Genomic DNA, 27,801 nt, shown 5'->3' on the forward strand with positions numbered 1-27,801 from the left:
CCCTCCTCTGCCCTCCCACCTCACCGGGCTCTCACTCCCTGCTCTGCCCTCCCACCTCACCCAGGCTCTCACGCCCTACTCTGCCCTCCCACCTCACCGGGCTCTCACTCCCTGCTCTGCCCTCCCACCTCACCTGGGCTCTCACTCCCTGCTCTGCCCTCCCACCTCACCGGGCTCTCACTCCCTGCTCTGCCCTCCCACCTCACCGGGCTCTCACTCCCTGCTCTGCCCTCCCACCGCACCAAGCTCTCACTCCCTGCTGAAGCTTGGATAGCCCTATGTGAAGCATCTATTATTAAAGATTCAAGTGCGTTCTGGAAGGTAGTTAATGCACCATTCCTCAGAGATAAGGATGTAGCCACTGTAGAGTTGGCTATCCCAGAACGCAGATGAGTAGAGCACTTCTTGAGTTTGTACGATGAAAGATCCCCAGGTATATATGAAACTGAGGGCCCTGTGGTAGAGCATGATACCTTGTCGTGGGATGCTGAAGAGGAGCACGCCATATTGCTAAGGGATCAAGGGCCCGTACTTGTATTTGATGTAAGTGAGGTAAAAATGGCCATTGCTGCAAGCAGGGGAGGAAAGGCAGCAGGCTCGAATGGTGTCCCTGTTGACTTTTTTAATGCAAATATTCCGCTATGGGGCCCTCTCCTGGCGCAAGTATTTAATGCAACAAGTTCTGGTGGTTTTATTGGTACGAGTCCATCCTTGTTCCAATATATAAAAAAAGAGGATAGGAACGAACCGGCCTGCTATCGGCCAATAATATTATTGGACTTTACAGTGAAAATAGTGGGCCGGGTTATAATAAACAGATGACAGGATTGGGCAGAGGAACATTCAGTGATAAGCGATCTCCAGGTCGCTTTCGTAAAAAGCTAGGCACAATTGAGAAGGGCCTAAATTTAAATATTTTGTTGAATAAATATATTGCAGCAGAAAAGGGAGTCCTGTACCTGGCATTTGTCGATTTATGATCGGCATTCTATTGTGTAAGGCATAATAAACTGTGGCTTATTTTAGAAGAACTGGAAGTGGATTTAGTCTTAATCTCCTTTATAAGAGAGTTTTAAGTGGGGGCAAGGGCACGGGTGAGGTTTTGGGTGGGCGGGAAATGCACAGGCCACTTTAAAGTAAAATGAGGCGTGAGGCAAGGCTGTGCCCCTTTTCTTTTTACACTCTACATAAACAATCTTGAAAAGATTTTGGTCCAAGAATGTAAAGATCTTCCTGTGGCCGGTAAACGTCCCATCCCCACATTGTTATATGCGGACCATGCGGTCCTAATGGACCATACTCCTTTGGGACTACAAAGTGTGGTAACTAGTTTATCAAATTTTATGTCAGAAAGAGACCTTACTATTAACTCAGCCAAAACTTCTATAATGAATTGCGGGCCAGGATGCACAAAGCTGAGATCTATTTTTATTGATAAAAATCAAATTGAAAACACAAAGCTATTTTCCTATCTGGGAAGTTTGTTTGACCGTACAGGGTCATGGGTGCAGGCTGTCAAAGCTAGGAGATTGTTATACATAAAGACCTTGTCTGCACTATCAAGCTTCAGTAGGAAATTAGGTAGGCGTCCCACGATGGAGTTATTAGACATCTATAAACCGAAATCTGTCACTGTTGCCTCATATGGAGCAGGCATATGGGGTTATGCGGACGTAAGTTCGCTGCAGGTAGCTGAAAACATATTTTTAAGATTTCTGTTGATGGTCCCGAACAGTAACTCTTCTTTTATTTGCCACACAGAATTGCGTTTGTCATATCTGGAAGACATTAAAAAGATTCAACGGTTCTGTTGTGGCATAGGATATGGATAACAGAGGAAACAAATTTTAACTGTGGGATCCTATGATAACTGTAGGGGGCTGAATGGGGTGAAACGAGTCAGATGGTTAATGTATGTTAAAACATTTTTATAACATAGGTCTTCATGAGTTTTATAATGATCCGCCTACTATGATTAGCATGAGCAGGAAGGATCTTAAGAGAATCTGTCTGAGTTGAGAACGGAGATTGTGCAACAAAATTAGTAAACCCACGGTGCAAGTACATAATCTCATATTAACAACTCTTAGGGGCCCTTTAGGATGCAGGGCGAATCGCCACTGCCCTCATGGTGGTGGCGATCTGTCCTACATCCTAGAATGCTCACCAACCATTTCCCCCACCATATTAGTATGGCGGCCGACGGGAAGACCGTCCGCCACTTTTCCACCAGGTCATCGAGTTGACCGAGCGGAAAAGGGTTTCATATGGTGGCGGTGTCTGCTAGACACCGCCATCCATATCCGGATGCAGGCGGGAGGGAGCCTTTCCGTGGCGGAGGCATGTGGTTTTTGTTTTTGGGGGCCTGTTGCAGGCCCCAAGAATGTTTGTGGGTAGGGGGGCACATGGGGGGGTACTTATGGTACCCCCCAGCAGTTCCATGCACAACATGCCTTCCTGGCATTGTGGCGGGCGGTGCTGAGTGCACTGCCCGCCACAATACCAGGAATGCAGGAAACACCCGCCACTGTGGCAGGCGCATCCTGATTGCCCCCATGGGACCCCCGCCCTTATGGCGGACGGTCTCTTTTACCGTGAGGATGGTGGACGGACAAAGTCCGCCTTCCATCTTAATGATGCCCTTTGTCTAATGATATGAAGGAGATTTATAATGCGCAAGACAATAACCCGCAGGTATCAAGGCGCCTAACAGTATGATCAGAAATTGAGACAGAAGACATTACATGTAGGCTTGCCGAAAGAGAAGAGTTTTTAGGGCAGTGCGGAAGTTCTGTAAAGACGGAAGGGATCTCAGGTCCAGGGGAAGGTCATTCCACCATTTAGGAGCTAGAGTGGAAAAGGCCCTGCCACCCCATCTAGCTCTTCGTACGCGGGGGGCTGTCAGAAGCAGTTTCCCGGAGGAACGCAAGTTCCTTCCAGGGATGTAGTGGAAAATGATGGACCCAATTCCTGTGTCGCTATTTTTGGCGATGGCTCTGTAGGTCATGCATAGGACTTTGAACCGGATTCGATGTTCTGCCGGTAGCCAATGCAGCGTTTTCCTGGCCGCAGTGGCCGAGGAGCGTCTGGGAATATCCAGAACAAATCTGGCTATGGCGTTTTGGACTACCTGTAAGCGCTGCAGGTGGCTCCTGTTAAGCCCAGCATACAGTGCATTACAGTAGTCCAAACGAGAACCAATGAGTGCGACGGCTATTTGTTTTCTAGCCTGCAAGGAAAGATATTTCCTGATCCTTCGTAGGGTGTGAATCAAACCCCAGCAGGTGGAAACGGTTCTACTCACCTGGCTGCCCAAGTCAAGGGCAGGGTCTATCAACACCCCGAGATTCTTGGCAGATGTTGTGGGGGAAGGGCATGTTCCTAGTGAGTCGGGCCACCAATTGACTGACCAGATGTTTTCTTCCCCCCAAACACCATCACCTCAGTCTTCTCTCCATTCAGTCTAAGGGAGTTCTGAATCATCCAATGACCAACCGCCTCCATACAAGATCTAAACTTGGAGGCGATTAGTACATCTGAATGGGGGAGAGAGACGAGGATTTGGGTGTCGTCTGCGTAAGAAACTACCTCCATCCCGAAAGATCTTATTAATTTGGCTAGTGGGGTCACATAGATGTTGAAAAGGGTCGGGCTAAGTGCCGACCCTTGAGGGACCCCACACAGCACTGGTCGGGATGGAGATAGGAACTCCCCCTCTAAAGTCTAAAGCCATACCTATGTCTTATAAGGACTGACTATGACAGATTTTTATTGATTTGTTTCCACCTGGGTAATCTGCATAGACTACTAAGTTTTCCAGTCGTAAATGACTGGGCAAAACCCCTCTGTAAATGTCCCTGTGATGATATGTCAGACCAGTCCACTATACATGTTTTGTTTTTCTGCAAATTGTATTCCATACAGAGGAAAACATGGATTGTTCCGGTTTTAAAACTATTGGGTATAAGAACGTGCCGGCCAGCATATGCAACATGCAACATTTAGAGACTATGTTTGTAGTAGCCTCTGTAACAGTTTTCTTAAGAAATGTTTTTAAATGAAGGAAAACAATCATGATGTAACAAAATGCAAATTAACTGTTTTTTGCTGCTTATGTACATGGTGCTACCCCCCTGCATAGATATTCTTAATTGTTTTTATAATATTTTTTATTGAGTTTATTTATTATGTGCTTTTATGATTATATATACTTGTAATCAAATAAAGTATTATTGAATTGAATTGAATTGACTGGTGGGTCCCTGAGAAGGCAACTCTAACTTTCCGTGAGTTTAACTGGTTGCTCCCGACGTGCCGTGACTCTCCACCACTTGAGAGTCCCTCAGACCTTGCTGGTTCGCACCAAAGCATTTCTTCATTTTCTGCATTGGTTGCGTTGCCAAGGCTTGTTGGGTCCAATCCGGTCACCGAATCCGCAGCACTCAACAACCTTCCTGGGACAGCTCAAATCCAGCTCCTGGTTGTCGTCGATGCCTCCTGGTCCTTTTGACTGCAGAGTCAAGCTTCACCCCTTCAACCTGAAAACACCCGACATCGGTGGGCATTCGACTATCGTTCATCTGGTCACTGGCAAGTGACCCAGACTCTGTCCTCTCTGCTTTCAGGTTCTTCACATCTTCAATTCAGGATTGGATCACACAGGACACTTTCCAATTTGTCGTCAGAAGCACTTTGCAGCAGATCGCCATTGAAAACAACTACGATTCCCAACACCAAAAAGCACTTATGCACCCGGCTTCCCTGGGTAAGGTAACTCGAGTACTCCGGTGCTCCCACGGGTGTTGGTTCTAGAACCCCTTAAGTCTAAAGGGGTTTGCTCAATGTCCTCTCCTAAGTGTCCTTAATCTTTAAGTTTCCAACCGCGACTTCCCCCATAGAAGCTAACAGCTTCTCGCGGCTGTGTTCTCACACTGCACGTGTTCCCGATGGGTCCCCCGTGTCACTACCTTGGGTGGTTCCTTGTGGGCCAAGCGATTCTACAGGCTCTAGGCCTTGTGTCTAGTCAAGTCGTGGTTCTTATACCACTTTCCTAATATATGGTTTGGTACGCCCCTAGGGCTCAATGTATATTGTGCTAATTTACTGTGTGAAATTAAGTGTAATGTATGTGCTTTCACCTCTAGCATCATAAAGAGACTAGTAGGGTGTGTTTAGAATAAATACATAAATGCATATATTTTATATATATATATATATATATATATATATATATATATATATATATATATATATATATATATATATATATATATATATATATATATATATATATATATATATATATATATATATATATATATACCTGGTGTGGTTCTCCTTTTATTTGGTCATTCATGAGATTATAGACTGGTAAAACAATCTGCTTTACATTCCTTCAAGACTTAGCCTGAAGGCTGCTCTCCATAGCTACCAGTAGGGTAGCTTTCAATAAAGGTTGTCTTTAACCTATCACCTCTAAGGGTTTTTTTGGACTGGTGCAAGGTGCCCACTATAACTAGTGGACAGCATATGCCAGGCCAACTTCTCACAGCATTTAAGCCCCGTGGCCAGTACCTCCCAGAGCTTCTTTAATTATTAATGTGGAGGGGGCCTGTATGGCCTCCCCCGCTACCCCAGGGACCACCACCTTCCCGGGGCTTGTATATTTTTTAATGAGGGCCTCTTGGAACACCCCAGCCCCGGGGACTATCACCTCCCTGGTTCTTTATTGTAAATGAATGCGGAGGCTGCATGGACCCCGCAGCCCTGGGGGGCCACCACCACCCTGGTGCTTTCATTTTAAAAAATGGGGGCGGCGCTTGGACCTTCCCTGGACATAAGTTTAATTGGTTGTGAGGGGCCGTCGGGCCCCCCTGCAGCCCCGGGAATCACCACCTTACCATGGCAAATTAGAAGATTGGAGGTGGCCACAAGGCCCCCCTCCTGGAACTCTAGATGGCCCTGGGGACCACCATCCCCCACTGATGGCTCCTGCAATATCCCAGGGTACCTATGATGTAAATAATTAATTTACTCTCTTAATTTCTATGCAGGTAAGTACTTAATCAATAATAACTCAATCGAAATGAAGGAAAACAGAGTCCGTGGTGTAAGAGTTTCTAAGGGTTTTATTCCTCTTAAAGGAATCAGGATATCATGTTCTGACCACCACACAGGATGTCAGAAGGGATAGATGAGCGCGCCGTCGTTTATTGACAATACATAGCTTATATACTTGATTTACATCATAATGTTCAATGTAAGAGGCGTAACAGCTGAGAGAAGACAAGATAACAGTATACACGTGGTGCTAGTACATCATCAAGAGGCGTAAACTAGGCGTGTGTGCTAGAAACGTCACTGATAGGTGACGCAAGTGGGTGGCACCAAGGGGTGGTGCTAACAGAATGTTGCAATGTCAGCGGGAATCGGAAGCTTGGATGCGCGCGCAGCTGCATGACGTGTGATAGACGGGGTGCAGGGGACTTGACATTTACACTGGCGGAAAGAGACAGAAGTCTGGCATGTCAGATCAACTTGTGCTTCTATCATATCTGATATCTGATGTTTAGGAACTAAGCTATCTGGGCAGAAAGGTCTCTAGAGCAGAAGCTATTCTATACTTGCTGTGAGTGCGTGTATAAGCGCCTGAGTGTCTGTATGAGAAGCGTGGGGGCATGGGGCCTTCCATGGAAGCATGGCAACAGAGGCTATGAATTACTTGCATAAAGACAGGTCGGCCCTTTAGCCCTGTAGCTGAGGAAGGATGTTTACTGAAGCTAGCAGGCCGGAATGTATCTTCGGGGAGGAAAACAGATAACTCGAAGGTTATAGTCAATCTTGGCAGGCAGCAGGCTGAGCTGAGCACGGAGGGCCGCGCTAGAAGTAAGTCAGAGTTCACGGGTACGGGGGCTGCTTGGGCAGAGGCCCTCGCAGTCAGAAGCCAGAAAAGAGGCTCGGTGGCAGAGATTCAGGGCCTACTTTCAGCCAGGCTGAAAAACGTAGGAGTACACTTCAAAAAGACGTTGGCATAGCATACTTAGGAACGGACCATCAAACCCATTCATGGTGGGTCTGAAAGAGGACAAGTTAACGTTGGACGCAAATGTATTTGCGTCTTCATAGCTGGTACAGGAGGGAAGTTACATGCACTTTTAACTCGTACATGGAGTCGGTGGGGTACTCGCTAGGGAACACAACATGACCATAAAATTTATATTACCTCATTCCCTCCTTGTTCCCTACGGACCCTTCATGATATATCGATCCTCATAAATCGATCAGTTTGTTCTTGTAACATTATATGTTCGTCTTTCTTTCTTTGACTGTTTGAGAGGCAACTGGAATGCTCAATGCAGGATGTGGCACACAGTCCACATATCGCTGGCCCACACTGCAGGCACAGGCAACAACTGAATACTATAACAAGGCCAATGCCTAGGAAGGATAAGATCTTCCATCCCCAAGCTGTTAACGTAGTCCAGAACCAACCGGACCAAGTCCAGGTGCCTGGATTCTGATGTATCTGATTTGCAATTTTATGTAAACGGGTGATAGCTTGATAGACAGATGGTGCGTTTTGTGGAATGAAAACACAGCAACTTGACCCGATGACCTTACAAGCTCCACCTCTATCTGCCAAGATGACGTCAATCACAAGACGATTTTGAAGGACAACAGTCCGTATAGCAGACTGCTCCTCTGTTAAGTTACCTAGAGCGGAGGCAGTTTCGTTCACTACTGCTTCGAGTGTTCTCGTTAATCTGCGTATTAATTTACTGTTTTGGACAGGTCCTAGGAAGAAAAAGAATCCTTTATTGAAATCAGTGTACTGTTCCCATGCCGTTTCTGTGTAGTCGACAAGGGGAATATCTCTTTTGGGTCTATTCGGTGCTAGGTTCGTATTTCTATGGTAATCAGGAGGAGCTAGGAAAACAGGTGGCAGAAGGAATGCAATGTAACAGGTACCATCCCAATCTGGAGGCAAACGTATGTATGCGGTATGACCACAAACAAAGTAGGAATGACTGATAGCTTTAAAGGACGATTTACCATGGTCACTGAACTCGACCACAGTAGTGCATTTACTATGACCTACGTGTACTGAACCTTTCTTGCTAACACATAATTCACCTGTGACTGGTAGTACTAACATATGGGGCAGAACTGGAGCAGTTTCTGATTCAACGGTGAGGATCATAAGGCTAATTGTGTAATTACCTAATCCATATACTTCATTTTCTAGATCAGTTCCTATTCGAGTGGGAAGTCCTTCTTGATCAGGATAACAGACGTTGAGCAGGACTAAGTTCAAGTTTCCCCAAACCCAGCCCCCATCGAAAACAGCAATATCAGGATCTAAAGAATTAATTATTTTAAACCATGCTCCACAGGAGCCATTGTGAGTGAATGGGTACGGAAAGAGAGGCAGAGCTCCCTTGTAATTCTGGTAGGGAGGGAGTCGGCCACATATCCAACAGTCTGTAGCATTATTTGTCTGATGGGAATGGTGTAACATACTAATGAATGTATTGTTGCGCAGCGCAAGTCTGTAAGAGAGTTCATGTGCGGGAAGTTCACTAAAAGTGTGTTCAGCAGAGACATTGTAAGCAGATTGTTCACGCCTGAAAATAGGCCAGTACATAGGAAGCAGAATGCTGGCAATAATAATTAGAATACTCAGAATAAACATGATTATTAGTGTCACTATGCAGTGACTACGAAGTGATTTGCAATATGTTCTTCTCTTTTCCTCTCTCTCTCTAACTCGATCTAGGGGATACATGTCAGAAACTATTTAACCGATTCACCTAAGGGAGGACTTAAACAATTAAACTGTCTGACTTGCTAGATCGAAGCTTCATTCGGTAAAGTTCTTGAGGAGTCTTTTCTCTTTTAGGCACAGTAACGTCTTGTGCTTCAACACAGTCTTTGGTGGGGGTGGACGAGTCAGAGTCCTGTTTCAGTCCGTTTTTTAGTTCATTGCATAGTTTGATGTGACTCGTGTGGACCCACCCCTTTCTCCCCTCGATTTTCACGGCGGTCCTGGTGGTAAGCAGAACGGTCTTTGGAGACTTCCAGCGGGGCTCCAGCGGACTTTTCCGGTCGAAATTCCGGACGACTACCAGGTCACCTGGGCGGACCTCATGCGCCTTTACATCGGTGTTGTCAGGGAAGGCTGCGGCAACCTGTGAACGACATGATTGGAGTGCAGACATCAAGGAGGCAAGGTAATCTGTCAACATGTTACAATCAATATCAGTGATCTTTTTCGGAACGGGCGTCCCCCACATATTCGGCGGTCTGCCAAAGACCACTTCGTACGGGGATAGCCCTGATCTCGAGTGGGCGACCATCCTCATGTAGAATAGTGCCACGGGCAGGGCGACTATCCAGTCGACCCCTTTTTCCTGACAGATCTTGGCAAGACGGATTTTTAGTGTCTGATTATGCCTTTCTACAAGGCCAGCTGCTTCGGGATGTCGGACACAGTGGAACCTCCACTGATATCCTAGCAAGAGGGAAACTTGTCTCATCAGCTCGGACGAGAACGGCTGTCCGTTATCTGAATACACGACACGGGGCAAACCGTACCGTGGGAAGAATTCACGAACCAACTGTCTGGCAGTGGTCGGAGCAGTGTAGTCTGGGACTGGGTATGCTTCGGTCCAGCGGGACAGAGCACAAACAATTACAAGGACATACTTAAATCCTCTACAGCTATTCATCTGGATATAATCCATCTGGAGGACTTCAAAAGGGTGATCGGGAGGATGAAATCCACCTTGCTCAACAGGGACGCTTTTACCTGGATTGAACTGACAACAGATCATGCAAGTACGCACTTTCTGTTTTGCTGCTGCTCGTAAGTGTTTGTTGTACCAGAGATTCTGTAAACTGTCTAACATGGCTTTCTCTCCAAGATGGGCAGGACTATGTGCTGTATTTATCATGACTTGAACCATTGAGTCGGGGAGAAACCATATAGATTTTCCCTTCGTCACCCAACCTTGATCTGTCTGAATCCCTCCTAGTTCAGTCCATTTCTTTATCTCCTCTGGAGTAGCATGTGTCTGGATGTCAATTACGTCTAGGGCGGGATCTCTAACTGTCATACACTGTGTTTGTACTATTGTCTTTGTCACATCAGTAGTCTGGGTGTAAGTCAATGCTGTATGTTTTGCTGTCTGGTCTGCCAGGTCGTTACCCTGGGAAACAGAATCTGTGACTTTAGTATGTGCCTTACACTTCATGACTGATATGCCCGAGGGCAAATGTATTGCTTCTAACAGTGCTTGAATGAGGGGGCCATGTTGTATCTTGGCCCCATGAGAAGTCAGAAACCCTCGTTCTTGCCAGAGGACTCCGAAGTCGTGTACAACTCCGAAGGCATAGCGGGAATCTGTGTATATGTTAACATTTCTGTTCTTGGCTAGAATACAAGCTCGGGTCAGAGCGATGAGCTCTGCTGCTTGAGCAGACAGGGTGTCAATACGATGTGTTTCTTTAATTTCAGTTTCAGTGGTCACGGCGTACGCGGCCACTAATTCTCCTGTACTTGTTCTCATGCATGAACCGTCCACATAAAGTGTCAGGTCTGGATTTGTCAATGGGACATCTGTTAAGTCTCGTCTAGGCTTAGTTACTGCATTAATTATTTCTATACAATCATGCGGAGCTGGATCTGTCATAACTGTAGGTAACAGTGTTGCGGGGTTCAGGATGCTGCAACGTCTGATTTCTATGTGTGGCTGGAATAGTGTTAATTCATAACCTGTCAGTCGTGCTATAGTTAAGTGTTGAGTCTGGGTTCTGTTTAACAAAACCTCTACAGAATGTGGTACTTGAACTGTTAACTGATGACCTAAAACAATTGAATCACTTTGTCTTATTGCTAACGCTGTTGCTGCTACTGACTTTAAGCACGCAGGGAGTGCTTGAGCTACTGAATCCAATGTACTAGAAAAATAAGCACAAGGCTTATGTGAACCTGCTTGGTCTTGAGTGAGGACAGACAACGCTGTGCCATCACGTTCTGTAACAAAAAGTGTAAACGGTTTGCTGTAACATGGTGTCGCTAAAACTGGTGCTTGGCATAAAACTTTCTTTAATTCTTCAAAAGCTTGTGTGTGTTCCTGAGTCCAAGGGAGGACAGTCGAAGTCGCTGCCTCCTGTGTCGTTAACTGGATGAGTGGTTTAGCTAGAAATGCATACTGGGGAATCCATTGTCTGCAGTACGAGGTGAGGCCTATGAAGGCCCGCACTTCCTTTTGTGTCTTGGGTTGCGGCATGTTCACAATTAACTGAATGCGATCGGGAGTGAGCTGTCTCCCCACTTTGGACAGCAAGTGACCCAAGTACACAACTTGCTGAACACAGAATTGTAGCTTCGAAGGAGACACCTTGTGTCCCTTGTCGGCCAGGAAATGTAAAACTGTCAGTGATGCTTTTTCACATTCGGGCTCACTTCGTGCGGTGATCAGCAGATCATCGACGTATTGTAGTAAAGCGGTGTTAACTGGCATTTGAATACAATCTAGTTGTCTTTTCAGTGCTTGACTATAGATGCTGGGGCTTTCTGTGAATCCTTGAGGTGCGCGCGAAAATTTGAAACTGCGTCCATTTAAACAGAATCCGAAGAGATATTGGCTCTCTGGATCAATAGGCACGCTGAAGAAGGCGTTCTTGAGATCAATTACAGTAAAGAACGTTGCTTCTGAATCAATAGCAGTCAAGAGAGATGATATATCGGGGACCACAGGATACTGTGGGATAATGCATTTATTCAATTCTCGAAGATCAATCACCAGCCGATATACTGGCGGTGCATTGGGATCAGTACGTTTAAGAATCGGAATGATGGGTGAGTTACAGATATTGGAGTCGGTCTCGACGACCACTCCTTGGGCAATGAGCTCTTCAATGATTTTCAGTAAAGCCGCTACAGCATCGGGTGGTAACTTGTATTGTCTGATTCTGGGTAATACAACACCTGCCTTGAGGGTAACGCGGTATGGTGTAATGTGCATACATCCTACATCAGTTGGGCCTTTTGCCCACAAGTAATCAGGTACATTTTTCAATCTGACGTCAAACTCACGAAGGACGTAATGACCCTTGAAATCCCGTAGAAAGAGTCTAACTCCCTCCGGGGAGCAGCATATTATAGCTCCTAGAGCCTTCAGTGTTTTAATTCCTAACAGATTTTCCGGACATGATTTTGTTAGTAACAGGTCTGTAACGCGTGATAATGGACCCACAGCCAGGGGAACTGGTTCTGATACTTCATTTACAATAGGTTGTCCTGAAAAACCAAGGGAAACATTTTGTGAGCCTGAGAGGGGTGCCCCTGGAACTTCGTCATGACTTATTGTAGTGCGACTTGCCCCTGTGTCAATTAAAAACTTTCTATCTTTCCCCAATACTTGACTGTGTACATAAGGACCTTCTTGATCTACAGGAATCTCGATAAGAGGCAAGCCACCTTCCCTCTCTAGGCTGTTTCATGTATATCGGGAATATTCGGGGTAAGCAGACTGGGCATACTGGTACATCTGTTGTGAGACTTGCTGAGTTGCAGCAATGGGCTGTGGCTGTGGTACTGCTACGGTCTGTGCTGTCTGTGCGGATGCATGCATGGGCTGTGTATTCTGTGTAGACTGATGCTGGTTATGGTCTTGTCTAGGCGGATGCGGTCTCTCTTTAGTTTTACCTGTCGCTATGTTATGTTTCAGAACTGCACATTCGTGTACGTAGTGACCTGGCTGCTTGCAATAATTGCATGTCCCTTTAACAGGAGCTGCAGCGTGACTTGTCTGGGTCGTACCTTTCCTGTGACTGTCGGATGGGACCGTCTGGGCTACTAACATTTTCATTTTCGTGTCTTTCATGCGCTTCTGTTCCTGATCTTGTTCTTCCCTAATTCTATTCTGGTGATATTGTAACATTTGTAACATCTGGGATGGCGTATTTGCTTGCCATGTACTCTCGACTTTATACACTCTATTTTTAACTAACGGTAGGGAATTCTCGACTAACTTTGATACAAAAAGATGTGGGTACGACTCGCTACTTGGCTGGAGGCCACTATTGATAATAAAACATTTCTCGAATCTTGAATAAAAGTCGCTAGTATCTTCATCATGTTTCTGTTTACAGGACGAGATTGCATCCCAATCCTCCTTTCTAGTTGTCAATAATCTGGGCAGGACCTGCACTATCAAACCTGGTAATGCTTTAGTTTTGTCCCCAAGGCCTAACCCTGGAACCCGTTTCTTTTCTTCATCCTCTATTTCTGCCCAGGCAATCTTTGCGTCTCCCACCTCCCAGTCCTTTTCCTTTAATTTCTCGAATATACCCGTAGGCAATAATACTTTCAACATTTTCATGATATCATCATATGTGTAGTCCCCCATCAGTAACATGTCTTTGAGCTCTCTATGAAAACCTGCAGGGTCTTTATCATGGCATGGTACTAATTTCTTCATTTCTAACAGTTCTAATTTAGTCAGAGGCGTGTGTACATACACGCGTTTCAAAATTTTATCCTCACCCATAACAGGGTGCACTTCTCGCAAGGGGTTCTGACTTTCAATACCACCCCCGCACTGCATATGGTACATTTTCCTTTCTGGAGGTGGGGCGGGAACATATTCAGGACTTACAAAGGTGTCATATCTGCGTCGTTGTTCTAGAATTATTTGAACTAATTTAGTGCTTAAGCCTCTCCATCTATCCATCAGTAGTGCTTCTAGTGTCTCATGTAAGGGACCTGGATCGGAATAATGTTTTCTGTACTTAATGAGAAGGTGCTGAATCATATATACCCCTGCTAATTTCTGTTCGTCGGGGGAGAGGTTCAGAAATGTCTGTGCTACGGTGTCATCATTATATATGTCTGCATTTTCGGCCCATGATACCGCTGATCGGGCTAATTCTTGTTCATCCATAGAATTGAGTACATGGTACCCAACTCGATCTCGAAGCCGTTTATCAGTTTCCTGGAACTGATGTTCAGCAGAATTCGGATTCGTTAAGGCAGAGAAGAAAACTCTCTTGCTTTCTGGACGGATACCCTTCCTAAGATAAGTTCCCTTACCTACATATGCTATAGTGCTTGTAGTCGGTTCTAGTTCTTCAGATTCTTCTTCCTCCTCGGAGGGAGCCTTTTCTTTCTCTTTCTCGTGTACTGCTATCACTGCTTTCTTAATCTTTTTATACATGGCCTCTATGCAATTTTGTCTGTCATGTTTTCCATCGGCTATATTTTGACCCCACTTGTTCAATGCATCTAATTCACTCTGCTCTGTTCCGGGCCTGTCTCGTTCTCTTATTAGACAATTTATGAAAAATCGTAGTATCAGTGCTTGCATGGTAACTTTCTGTTTCTCCAGGGCATCCTTAATACTGTCGGGGTCCTTTCCCGTTTGAACGAACTCATATATTCTATCTAGGTGCTCCTTCATTCCTGCATAACATAACAAACTATCAGTAGCAGATCTTAACCGTAAAGACGCTAATATCATTAAGTCGTCCTGTCCAGGTTCTGGATCATATCTACAAACTGACATATTTTCTTTTAGTGCATCAAGACGGGATGAATTAGAAGAACGGGGGGATCTGTGCGTAAGAGGACTCTGCATACCTCTGAGATTTAATCTGTGAGTCGGTGGCGGGGTCTGGAGACCCGCGGTCGCACCTCCTGAAGCGGAAACTTGGGCATTATCTCTGTGTGTAGTCAGTATCTGAATTTGTCTTTTAGTAGGATCTGATTGAAGTGGTTTCGGCAGATCAGTTTTAGGTGAGGGAAGTGGCGGAGCTGGCGGAACGGAACTAGTCTTTTTCGGTGTCGGCTGAGAGTGATCTTGGGGGGCAGTACCACCCCCGGCCCTGTCAGTAGGCAGGGCACGAACAGGCAGATTGGTGTAAGCTGGCGCTACATCTTCGAGATATGAATTTAGGAATATGTCTTTAGTAGTCTTATGCATTACTTTAGTTGGAACTAATGGTGACGGCAAATTTTTCGGTATTTCTGAAATGGCGTCAGGGGTACCATCGGCCAAAAGATACATGTTGTTCACTTTGCCATTTAGGATACGATCTATTTGTTCTACTTTTACTCGAATTCCCTCAGTAACTAATTCGTTTTCTTGGGCCTTTTCTGATTCTTTAAGCCTGTCTTCTCTACGGAGTGCTCTATCAGCACGCTTACGTGATTCCTTACGCCAAAATTCTATGGCGTCTTTCTGAGATTGTCTAGCTTTCTTTTTCCGTAATATTTCTTCTACCTTTATGATGCACTCGGCATCCCATGTTCCGTTAACTGGCCATCGGTATCTTTCCTCTAGGTGCTTGGTATAATCTGTCCATAACTCTAGATACAAGATGGCGTCTATGCCATGCTTATTATACATGAAATTACCTGGAGTGTCCCTAGGGGGGATTGGAATCTCTTCCTCTAACATCCCTTTCCTAGTTCCTATCTGCTTTAATTTGTTAAAAAACGGCATTGTGCCTACTTGATACTGAAATGCTTGATCCTTAATACTTAATTTCGCCTGTAACTATTTAAACAAAAAAACACAATAATACACAAGAACAATCACATTCATACCACGACATTAATCACATGAAACATTTAAAGACATAGCTAACTTCCCCCTACTCTGAATGTACCGCTCAACGATACAGATACACTGCTGTAACAGTGCAGAAATTCGGAATACTTTATATACTGCTAAACAGTACAGATACACTGCCTAAAAACAGTGCAGACCGGACTTGCGTACCCAAACCCGTCTAGATACGACCCAGCAATGGTACTCACCGGGAAGCACGGAAAACAGAAGGCCTCGGAAAACTCGACTGGACTCGACTCGGAACTTCGGAAAACTTCGGAAAACTTCGGAAAACTTCGGAAAACTTCGGAAAACTGGTGGGCCTCTTCACACCTCGGACCTTGCTTCCTTCGGCTGGGCTCTGGTCGGGATCCTCCGCACTCCTCACCGCCTCGTCTGGGCACTGATCGCAGTCTTCGTCACCTCCGTGTGTCAGAGGGGGATGCAGGAAATCCTGCCAGTACACGTGTTGTCCGTCTAACTGATGGCAGGGGACACGGATTGCAACGCACCTTCCGGCGCGTGAGGTGGGGGAGGGGTCCCTATTCGGGCGCCAAAATGATGTAAATAATTAATTTACTCTCTTAATTTCTATGCAGGTAAGTACTTAATCAATAATAACTCAATCGAAATGAAGGAAAACAGAGTCCGTGGTGTAAGAGTTTCTAAGGGTTTTATTCCTCTTAAAGGAATCAGGATATCATGTTCTGACCACCACACAGGATGTCAGAAGGGATAGATGAGCGCGCCGTCGTTTATTGACAATACATAGCTTATATACTTGATTTACATCATAATGTTCAATGTAAGAGGCGTAACAGCTGAGAGAAGACAAGATAACAGTATACACGTGGTGCTAGTACATCATCAAGAGGCGTAAACTAGGCGTGTGTGCTAGAAACGTCACTGATAGGTGACGCAAGTGGGTGGCACCAAGGGGTGGTGCTAACAGAATGTTGCAATGTCAGCGGGAATCGGAAGCTTGGATGCGCGCGCAGCTGCATGACGTGTGATAGACGGGGTGCAGGGGACTTGACATTTACACTGGCGGAAAGAGACAGAAGTCTGGCATGTCAGATCAACTTGTGCTTCTATCATATCTGATATCTGATGTTTAGGAACTAAGCTATCTGGGCAGAAAGGTCTCTAGAGCAGAAGCTATTCTATACTTGCTGTGAGTGCGTGTATAAGCGCCTGAGTGTCTGTATGAGAAGCGTGGGGGCATGGGGCCTTCCATGGAAGCATGGCAACAGAGGCTATGAATTACTTGCATAAAGACAGGTCGGCCCTTTAGCCCTGTAGCTGAGGAAGGATGTTTACTGAAGCTAGCAGGCCGGAATGTATCTTCGGGGAGGAAAACAGATAACTCGAAGGTTATAGTCAATCTTGGCAGGCAGCAGGCTGAGCTGAGCACGGAGGGCCGCGCTAGAAGTAAGTCAGAGTTCACGGGTACGGGGGCTGCTTGGGCAGAGGCCCTCGCAGTCAGAAGCCAGAAAAGAGGCTCGGTGGCAGAGATTCAGGGCCTACTTTCAGCCAGGCTGAAAAACGTAGGAGTACACTTCAAAAAGACGTTGGCATAGCATACTTAGGAACGGACCATCAAACCCATTCATGGTGGGTCTGAAAGAGGACAAGTTAACGTTGGACGCAAATGTATTTGCGTCTTCATAGCTGGTACAGGAGGGAAGTTACATGCACTTTTAACTCGTACATGGAGTCGGTGGGGTACTCGCTAGGGAACACAACATGACCATAAAATTTATATTACCTCACCTACCCCCGGGACATTAAGTTTCCTATGGCTTGGCAATAGCACTACTCCAGCCAAGCCATAGCAAACACTGCTCCACTTCAAGAAAGTGAAAGCAGAACATGCTCGTGTTTACTTGAAGCAAAGTAAAATTGATTTTACACACAGGGAGCTGCATGTTAGCAGATCCCCATGTGTTAAAGCAATGCCGGCTCCCACAGGAGGCTGTGAGCCAGCAAGGACTGCGGGGACCTTGAGGTTCCCACACTACAGGCAGGATCCCGGGGGATGGGGTCCCAGGGGCTGAAATCCAGCGCCCCCTCCATTTTTAAACAAAAGTTAGAAAGGGCAAGCCCGAGGATTGGGGTCCCTGTGCCTAAAATAGTTCAGGGACGGGGCTGCTCTGCCCCCTACCCTTTAGATACTACAAAAAGAAAAGACCAGGCCCCGAGGGATGGGGTCCCCAAGGGCCGAAAATGGCCTAGGGGGCAACGCAACCCTCTCCCTTAAAAAAATAAATGAAAGGAAAAAAAAACCTCTGGCAATTTGCCAGAGGCCACACTTCCTTCACCAGCACTCTGCAAAAGTGCCTCCTGGTGCACTGATGGTTGGGGGATGAAGTCCACTTAGCTCCAGATGGTCTTTGGGAGCCAACAAGCCCTCCTGTTACTTCCAGTAATTCCCACACCATGGGATTGTTGAGAGGTATTTGGAGTCCACACCCCCTTTCTCCCCCACTCATCAAACACATCTCCTGGTGCACCGCTGGTTGGGGGATGAAGTCCTCTTGCCTCCTGAGGGATTCAGGACTTCTTCCCCCAACCAGTAGTGTGCCAGAAGGCACATTTTCAGAGCGGTGGAGAAAGGGGCATGCCCTTCAACAACCTCTTATCAATCCAGCTGTGTGGGACCTACTGGGGGTAACATTAGGGGTAGATGGCCCTAAGGACCCCCAGGAGTAAAGTGGACTTCATTCCCCAACCAGTAGTGCAAAAGGAGGCACGTTTGCAAAGTGATGGAAAAAGGGGGTATAGCCTCCAATGGGTATCAAAAAGAATTCCTAGTTTCTTCCACCATTTTATACTTGATGTCATGATGTTATTAGTTTTTAATGTGTGAATATTATTCTGTGTTGATTATTTTTAAGTTGAGTTGGAACCACTACAGTGATTATTATATGTATTAGAGAATTATTCTTTGATGATATGTTCTTATAAAAATGTTATGGAATAAATGAATTTAAATGTTTTTAACAAAATCAGAATAAAAAATTTATCTTAGACAAAAAGCAACCCTAGTTTTGTGCAGATATAATTATCCGTGTCACTATTGAACACTAAAAAAGTGATATTAGTGTGTAGGCCTTTTGGTCACAAATAGAAAGTGAGCAACACAAAAAGGAATTCTTTTTGATACTGTTTGATACCCAGTCCTTTCTGGTATTCTGGGAAACTCTCTTTTTTGAAAGAAGGCATAGGCTCCAAAGACCTCTCAGCAATCCCACTGTGTGGGACTTACTGGAGCTAACAGGAGGGTTAGTATATGGCCCTCAAGTACATCCTTGAGGGCCATATAGATAGATAGATAGATAGATAGATAGATAGATAGATAGATATTGTCACACTACCCGAAATACAGGTTAAATTCCCCTTTCTATGACTGAGTACCTCCTCCCTGTCTAGCTCAAGCCACATGAAACATATGCAGTCACTACTTTTCCGTTGCCTTGTATTTAATTCAGCATTGCACCCCAAAAAAGAGCTCTAGCATCGGTTGTTATGATTATGTGGGGCGTGCATGCACTTCTGTCTTTATTATATGGGTCCCCAATTCATACAATGTGTGGTACAATTCCAGGCTTCGCACACCGGGTATTTAATAGGCACTTCTCTCACTAAATGAGAATACGAAATATATAATGCTTCAAAGATAAGTGTTTCAAACTACATTGATGGACCTGCGCAAATTATATAATGCCAATATTAAAGTTACTCTCTATGAAATCGCACCAGAAAAATTGGCAATGAGGAATCACATTAGTAGAAAATGTAAAATCCGTCTGTAGGGAGTCCGTATCGTAGCAAATGATGAATTTCCTTTTCTTTTTTACAAATGAAGACAGAATTGCAAAGTTGTAATATTTACGTTTATTCAATATCAGGCCTTCCTATCCAACTGACTATAACTCAAAAGAAAATATTCTCATTCTCTCTGAACACTCTAGCAAGGAATTACACATTCAGAACATTCCATACAACAGCACCAAACTGCAAAAAAGCAACTTTTCTTTAACTCTGCCCACTGTATTTTTGATCTGTGGACATCAACCAACCTGGAACGAAATTAGAAAATGGAGGACAATGGTATTTTAACTCATTTTTAAAAAATGTTTGCCTATGAGGATAATGGTGAAGCCAACATCAATCCACATGTCTATTCTAAAACACTTAGGGGTCGATTACGATGCCGTTACGAAAGCTTTCCGACCGAATCGGTTCCGGAATGTTTTCTGAATGACTCGGATCCGGGGAGTTCGACCGAGCGATTTTGATGCATCCGGATGCCTTCAGATACGATTCAGTTGGACTCCCATTGGCTTCAATGGGAGCCTGTGTTCCGACCGAATACACAGGCTCCCATTGAAGAAAGGGATGGTAGGGGAAAATCGTGCACCCTGTGGCCTGCACGCCATGGTCCCTGCCACACTGTGCATGGTTGGAAAGGGGGGTCCCATGGGTACCACCACAGAACCTATGATTCGGAGGGCCCCGGGAGAAGGGGTCATGCTTTGGGGCCCCAAAGTCAGATTCCGACAGCTGATTAGTTTCAGAACAACAGATTCGGAGAGGCAACTCCCAATCTGACATCGTAATCTTTTCGGCTGGAAATACAGTTCATAGACCGCTACGATTTGACTCCAACCAGCTTGGTTACTCCCAATGCCTTTTGGAACCAGATCGAACAGTTGGAATGCTTCCCAACCATAGTAATCGCTTGTTGGGAAACGTGTCTGAGTCGGTTGGAAAGGCGGGTCCTGAATCAGATTCAACTGAATCAAATACCGTTCGGAGCCTTTCCTAACAACATTGTAATCGACCCCTTAATGTAATTGTATGATCACCTATACAGTGTTGAAAATATAAATCTTAAAGTCTATGTGCAAATAGTCATCTTTCATGAAAACACTATATGAACCAGTTCAACCTTGCTAAGTCCTTTAGATCTAGGCAGTTGCTAATGTCCATTCTTGAGGGAATGTTTACTGTATTTGCAATATGCTGCCACTTTATTATGTTGCATATTTTGCTCTAAAGCTACTATTGGTGGCTGTGAACAAAGCATTTACTGCATTAGGCAGTGATGGAACAAGAAGAGCTAATAGCAGCCTTCTATGAAACAGTTTGGGCCCTGGCAATTTTTACTAGAAAAATAAAACTGACCTAGTTTTGCCTGTATTTACGTATGCTGCATTCTGCAGCACATGTAGAAAGATGAAAATGCCTCTGAGGATTGTTTTTGTGCAGGAAGGTGAACCATTCTGAACCAAAACAATCCTGCCTACAATGCAGGCGCCTGTGCACTTTGGTACAAGGGTGCCTGCATTGGCGCTAGGCAGCCAAAAGGACGCCACCGCTAGGAAAGGCGAGGGACGTAGAAGACAATGGTAACTACAGCACATTCTTCTCCTTTCACGCAGCACAGCAAGGTGGCTTGCTACATTGTACAAATTTCTGGTAAATGTGTCCAGCAGTATATTCCATAGAAAAGGGGGCTAAATAGAGAAAGCTCATCCCCCTAGGCTGTAACTGCGAAATCAATGAACAGGCAGAATATGAAGCTTGACTGTGCAAATTGCTCTATTAGGGCTACTGTTGGCATAGCGTTTAGTCAAAAAAAGGGGATTTTTCATGAACAAATTTGCTCATCAGGCAGCACAGTATGAAGGAGGTATGTTCTTAGAAGCTGAGCGAATGCAAAGATTTTATAATAATATACAAAATACACAAGGCGGTAGTGATGGCTAGAACAGTCGAACATCAAATTCTCTCAATAACCCAGCATTGTTAAGTGTTTGAATATAAAGAAATGACGGTGCCATTCAAGGTTACATGGGCATCCCACCATCAAGGATGTCTGATCCACAGGTATGAAATCCCTGTAGTTAAATGTTTTAAAGATTACTTGTACCTCGGCACTCTAGTATTTAGACTTGTGCAGTTTGCAAACTTGGTCATTGAATATCAAAGAAAATGGCCAGTGTTCAGAGTCCTACAAAAATATTTGCCTCATAAGTAAAAGAACATTATAGTTGTATCCGGCAAGAAGAGAACATCAGAAAGCTCCTGTATTTAACATATTCTATTTAATGTATACTCAAAGGTATTTGGAGATCAAGAGACAGAGGCTCTAAGGCTGGATGTTTGTGGTGAAGAGCTGACTGTGTGGTTCCTGGCCGCTTTTTAACAATTTATTTCGTTTTCATTTTTAAAAATTAAAAAGCTCATTTACCTGCTTTGCATTTCTGGAGCAGTACAAAAGGGGGTGGTGATGGACGGAGCATCTGAACCAATCAAACACTCACACCCAGTGTGAGAAGTTGGCCTGATATATGATGTCTCCAATTCTGGGGGCACCTTGTATCAGTCCAAACAATCCCTTATGGTGATGGTTGTAAGTCAACCTTATAGGCAAGCTATCCTAAGGGTAGCATGGAATAAGCAGCCTTAAAGGCTTAACTCAAGAGGTCATGTTAAGCAAGCTGTTTTACCATTCACAATCCTGTAATATCGAATGAAAGGACACCACACAAGTTATATATTATAAAAATATATGTATTTATTACTAGAATAATCCTCTGTACTCTTTATGAGTGCAGAGGCACAAGCGTTTAAACAAAAGCACAGTTAAACATATAAAAGTTGCACAATTATGGATGAAGCCCAGGGGCCACGCAAAACATATATTAAAAAAGTGGTATAAGAGTTACCAATCAAACAGTGGTTAGGCCTAGGGCCTAGGGAATTGCTCGGAGCAGTCGGGACAAGCAATGCTGAAGTCGGGAAAAGCCCGCGGGATTCGGGTGCAGAGCTTAGAGCACACACATGCACCAATGCAATGTCAATGGTGCGTAAAAGTTATAAAGTTACTGTTAAAGGAGACTTCCACTTAACCTAGAAGGACGAAACTTTAGGCACATATACTAGAGGTGTGTACCAGTGTAGGAACACCGGCGTTGCTGAGTTAACTCACCCACAGGAAGCGGGTGCACAGGTGCGAAGTAGTGCCAGGTTTCGTCACGCAGGTTGATGGTGCCTGAAGATGATGATGCTGCAGGCGTCGAGAAGAGAAGTGTCCGGTGTGATCCAAGGGTGGATCGAAGATAAAGATGATCTGAAAGCAGAGGGGACAGAGTCTGGGTCACTTAGCAGTGACCAGGGTGGAACCAGGAATGAACCAGGCAATGTCGGACGCTTTCAGGTCGATGTCATGAAGCTTCTCTCCGCTGCCACGTGGACTCTGGAGCAACGAGGATGTCCAGGAGTGGACCACGAGTTGTCCCACGAAGGCTCTCGCTGTCGGCGGTGTCGGCTTCTGGATTGGAGCGAACAACCCTTGGCAAGCGCAACCCACGCAGGATTCAAAGATGGCTTAATACTCGGACCAGGAGGGTCAGAGCAAATGCTCCTTTTCAGGGGAGCGAGGGCAAGTCTGGAGCAACCAGACTCACAAGCTAGATTTCTAGGTTCATCGGTACAGGGGCCGCAAGCCAACGGGCAAGCGACCGGACCAACGCGTTGAGCCAAAAGATGCAGAAGGAACCCACGCAGCACTCGGTGAGTGTAGAGGGGTGAGCTTCAGTGCAAGAGAGGCTCAGGGCTGGGGCTTCTCAAACCCCAATGCACAGCTTCGAGGGGGCCGCGGATGCTGCACAGTCAGCACCTCGTGGTCCTTCCAAGATGGCACCCACGCTTCAGGTCACCTCCACGGGTCTCAGCTCTGCAGGGACTGTGTATCGAGCTGTTAGAAGGCGGGCACGCTGGGTCTTGTCAAACTCTGTCACTCAAGTTCCGGCGGGAACTGCAACAAAGCAAACATCGAGGTGCTGGATGGTGCCTGTTTGCAGAGGGTGGTCACTCAATGACCACGAGGGAGATTCTTCAGTCTTCTACGTCGAGTAGGATGTTGAAGGGTCCAGAGATTTGTTTCATAAGTTTCCGTCAGGATAATCTGAGTGTGTTGGCACTGCTCCCATTCTTATACCAAGCTTGGGGGCTGGATTACCTGCTAGGTCCCTCCTATGGGTGGGACCCAGGAAGGGGGTGGTTACACCCCTTTTCCTTTGTCCAGGGTCGCGCTGGGACTGGGGCTGGTGTGCCCCAGAACCGGTTTGACCGGATTACGCAAGGGGAAGCCTTTTGCGCACCAGGCACTGTCTAGTTTCTTTCAGCCTTCCCTGCCCCAATACACTATCTCTGGTTTTGGGTGGTGTAGCACCTCCCTGCGACAGTAAACCCTTTGTCCAGGCCTCCTCTGCAAAGTTTCGGTCAGCAGCAGGAGGTCAGACTTGTGTCGGTGGCAGCAGCATCCATTTTGTGATGCTGAGGATCTGGTTAGGATTAACCGTGTTTTATTAAAGTAACATGTCTTCTCCCACTAGAAGGGTGAAATGCTGTCCCCGTCGACAGGACTGTCGATGGGATAGTATTCCAAATCGTATGACACCTTGCACATCATGTTTTAATAAAGCCAAACCAAAGTTAGCACATAACCGCAATGGATTTTAATGCACTTAAGAGTATATGGTATGGCATTATCCCGGAACAGCTTAGGGAGTTGTTCCCGACAGCTGCAGACAGGCTCAGCTCATGCTCGAGCACCATCTCACGTTAAACCACGCACTCTGCCTCCAGGATTGATAAGGCCTGCCATAGGAGTGACTTATAGGTTCATATGTGTCCAGATATAGGTTTAGATATAGGTATACTATATCTAAGCAAGAGATGATAACACCAACTTGCCCCAGCTGAGTGATCAGCCAGTTGTGTCCATTTAAGAACCAGCCAGGGGTGGCAAAAGCTATGCTGCAGCCCCTGGTAGGCCTTGGATGCACCTATGCCCTTGGCACCTATAGTGCACTATATAGGGGCTGACAAGGTGTCCAGTACCAATTTGGTCATGCACCTAGGGTGCATGGAGTCCATTTTAAGGAGAGAGCAGATAGCCTGGGGCCCTGATTAGCAGGGAACCAGGCCAACTAAGTCGAAAACCAGCTAAACACAAGGCAAAAAATCTGGGGTAACCATAGTCAGGTGTCCACCTTCCTACACAACCCCCCCCCACCCCCAAACGAAAGGAGATAAGGCTATCCTTGACCAGGTAAGCCTATATTGCCTGAGTGGCCATATAAAGAAGTAGCTGCACTAGCATGGTTACCCCTGTCTCATGGTCCACTAAGCACTCCCTCTCCCTTGGGGTATTAGAGGGTCTCCACCATAGGGAATCACTACCTTGGGTGTGTTTTTGCAAAGTAAAAGGCTGGTGTTGATATGGAGTATTGAAGTGAGGCTCCACTAATTTAGGGCTCAGCTTCCTCCAATTATCTTCCACCATGTGTGCCTTTCTTTCTTCAACTGAGTTGCACTGTGCTCTCAGGGTCAACCTCTGGCTGCCTAAAGCTGGAGGCTGGGTCCCTTTTGTTGGCTTACTGGAGGGACAGATCAGGTTTGGGCTCTTTGGGTCCCGGGTTTGGCTGTGCCCAACAGAATCCATCTGTGGGAGGTCCCTAACTGATTTTAAGGGGGATCCCTCAGGAGTTTTTAAAGTTTTCACCTGGCTAGGGCTGCTAGCTTCGGTGCCCCTAATCTGTTGATGGGGGTGCTTTATTTGACAGGGGGCCCTCTGGGGCTCACTGTCCTTCTTGTCCTCTGCAGCCCTGGGCTGAGTAAGGCAAGGTAGAGAGGGGCAGGTTACCTGCTCCAGACTGGGTCCCATCTGAGAAGGGCCCATTGCCATCAGGGGCTCTGTCAGGCCAGGCCCAACAACCTCTGGGGCAGTTCCTTCATCAGGGGTAAGATCAGTTCCCTGAGGAGGCTGATCCAGTCCTAATGTCTGGTGAGGGGGAGATTTCTCTTCCTCCTCAATGTTCTCTGTTTGTGTGGAGTGATCCATCATTTCAGGCTTCACAACACAGGAATCAGTTTGGTTTTGGGCTGTGGCCATCACAGCCCCACCAACCTTTTCAGGAGGAGACTCAGATTGGGTATGGGCTGTTATCAAACCGCTCTGCTAACTTGTTCAGGAAGGGCTTCTGCTAAAAATGGGGCTGAGACTTGCACAGCCCTACCATCCTTTTCAGGAAGGACATCTTGGATTGGGGCTGTGGCCAACACAGCCCCAATAACCTTTCCATGGACATTTACCATTCTAGAATGGATTTCCTGTTCAACCTCATCCCAGGCTAAGATTTCCAAATCATTTCCTAGTAGACAGTCCACAGGCAAGTTTGGTGACACTGCCACTCTCTTTGGGCAAATGACACCTCTCCAGCTGAGACTTACTACTGCCATGGGATGATTGGTTTGTATTCCATCAATATTGGTCACCTGGTATGTGGCACCAGGTATGAGTTGCCTTGAGGGGACTAGACATTCAGCCACCATGGTGATTCTAGCCCCTGTGTCTCTAAAGGCCTCAATTTTCAAACCATTGATGACGGGCTCCTGTCTGTACTTGCTCAAAGTGTTCGGGCAAGCAGTGAAGTTGGCAAACCCCATCCCATTATCACAAACAAGAGTAGCTAAGTTAGGGGACCTGGTTAGGCCAGAATCCACCTGTGCTCCAAAAGTAAACCCAGCCAAATTCTTGGGGGTGCTCCCACCACCTGGGGGACCACTGCTAACAGTGACAGGAGGTGTTGGAGCTGGTTTTGGTGGAATATTTTCTTTATTGCCATTCTTGGAACAACAGCTGTCTGATTTCCAATGGCCAGTCTGTTACAGATTCATAATCAAGTTATACAATCCTGTAAAGTCATGTACTTTGCTGCCATGTAGCCAACCAGAGCCTTAGTAGCACAATCTACAAAATCAGTCCAGTCCTGCATCTGTGTCTTCTGGGTATCTCTGAACTTTAACCTGTATTGTTCAGTGGTTAGGCCAAACCCTTCTATTAGAGCACTCTTCAGGACATTGTAATTTTTAACATCCTCTGGTCTAACTGTGAGGAGCTTATCTCTCCCTTTCTCAGAAAAGGAGTACCATAAGATAGCTGCCCGCTGTTCTTGAGGAACCTGCTGTACCATGCAGGCTCTCTCCAGAGCAGTCATCCATTTGTGGATGTCATACCCTTCCTTGTAGGGGGGCACAATCTTTGTCAGGTTTCTATTATCATAGGACCTGTCTTTCTCTCTAGGAATTATGCTGCCACCAGTGGAATCTAATCCACTCAACTTTTGTTCTCTTGCTAAAGCAAGTTTAGCTTGAGCCAGGACTACCTCTTTCCTCTCTTTCTGGAGTTGGACAGCCCTCATTCTGGCCCTATGCTCTTTTCTCTGGGGGGAAGTCATTCCCCTTTGAGATTCCCTTGAGGCACTAGAAATCTGAGAATCCCTTGAGGAGGATCTCAGCCTTCTATAACCTGAGGGAACTATGTTATAGGATCTGGGGAGGTGCTCGCCCTCTCCATTCCTATGTAGGTCTAAGTTGGTTTGGTTAAGCCTCCCCACTAGTACCTGGTATGTCCTCTGATCGTGATCTGAATCTTCATTTGTATCTGATTCAGGTTCCTCCTATATCTCTGGGGAATTCTCAATCTCAGGGGGGTTCACTCCATCTCCTGTATCTGTCCGGCCCATTCTTAAGAAACCTAACTTGGATGGTAGTAAGCCCGAGAGTTATCGGCCAATCTCACTTCTACCGTGGCCTGCCAAGGTGACTGAGGCGCATGTCAACGCGGTCCTCTCGGAACATCTACTTCATGCTGATGTCCTCGATATGACACAGAATGGGTTTCGGGCCGGTCATAGCACGGAGACGGCTCTACTGCATATGGTGGAGCATCTTCGCTCCGTGCTTGATGCGGGGCAAACGGCGGCGCTGGTGCTATTAGATCTGAGCGCCGCCTTTGACACCGTATTGCACCCGATCCTTCTGCGTCGTCTAGAGGAGGTTGGTGTCACCGGCATCGCTCTCCAATGGTTCCGGTCTTTTTTAGCCAATCGGGCCTTCAGCGTGACCGTCCCGCCGTATCAGTCCAATTACCATCCGCTGGGCCTGGGGGTTCCCCAAGGCTCCTCGCTGAGTCCTACGTTGTTTAATCTATACGTACGGCCGCTAGCTGAGGTTGTCAGGCAGTGGGGTATGACAATGGTGTCATATGCCGATGACACCCAGCTAGCGGTCACGATCAGCGGGGATGCCGATGTGGATGCCCCCA

This window comes from Lissotriton vulgaris, chromosome 7, assembly GCF_964263255.1.
Source record: "Lissotriton vulgaris chromosome 7, aLisVul1.2, whole genome shotgun sequence".
Lineage (NCBI taxonomy): Eukaryota > Metazoa > Chordata > Amphibia > Caudata > Salamandridae > Lissotriton > Lissotriton vulgaris.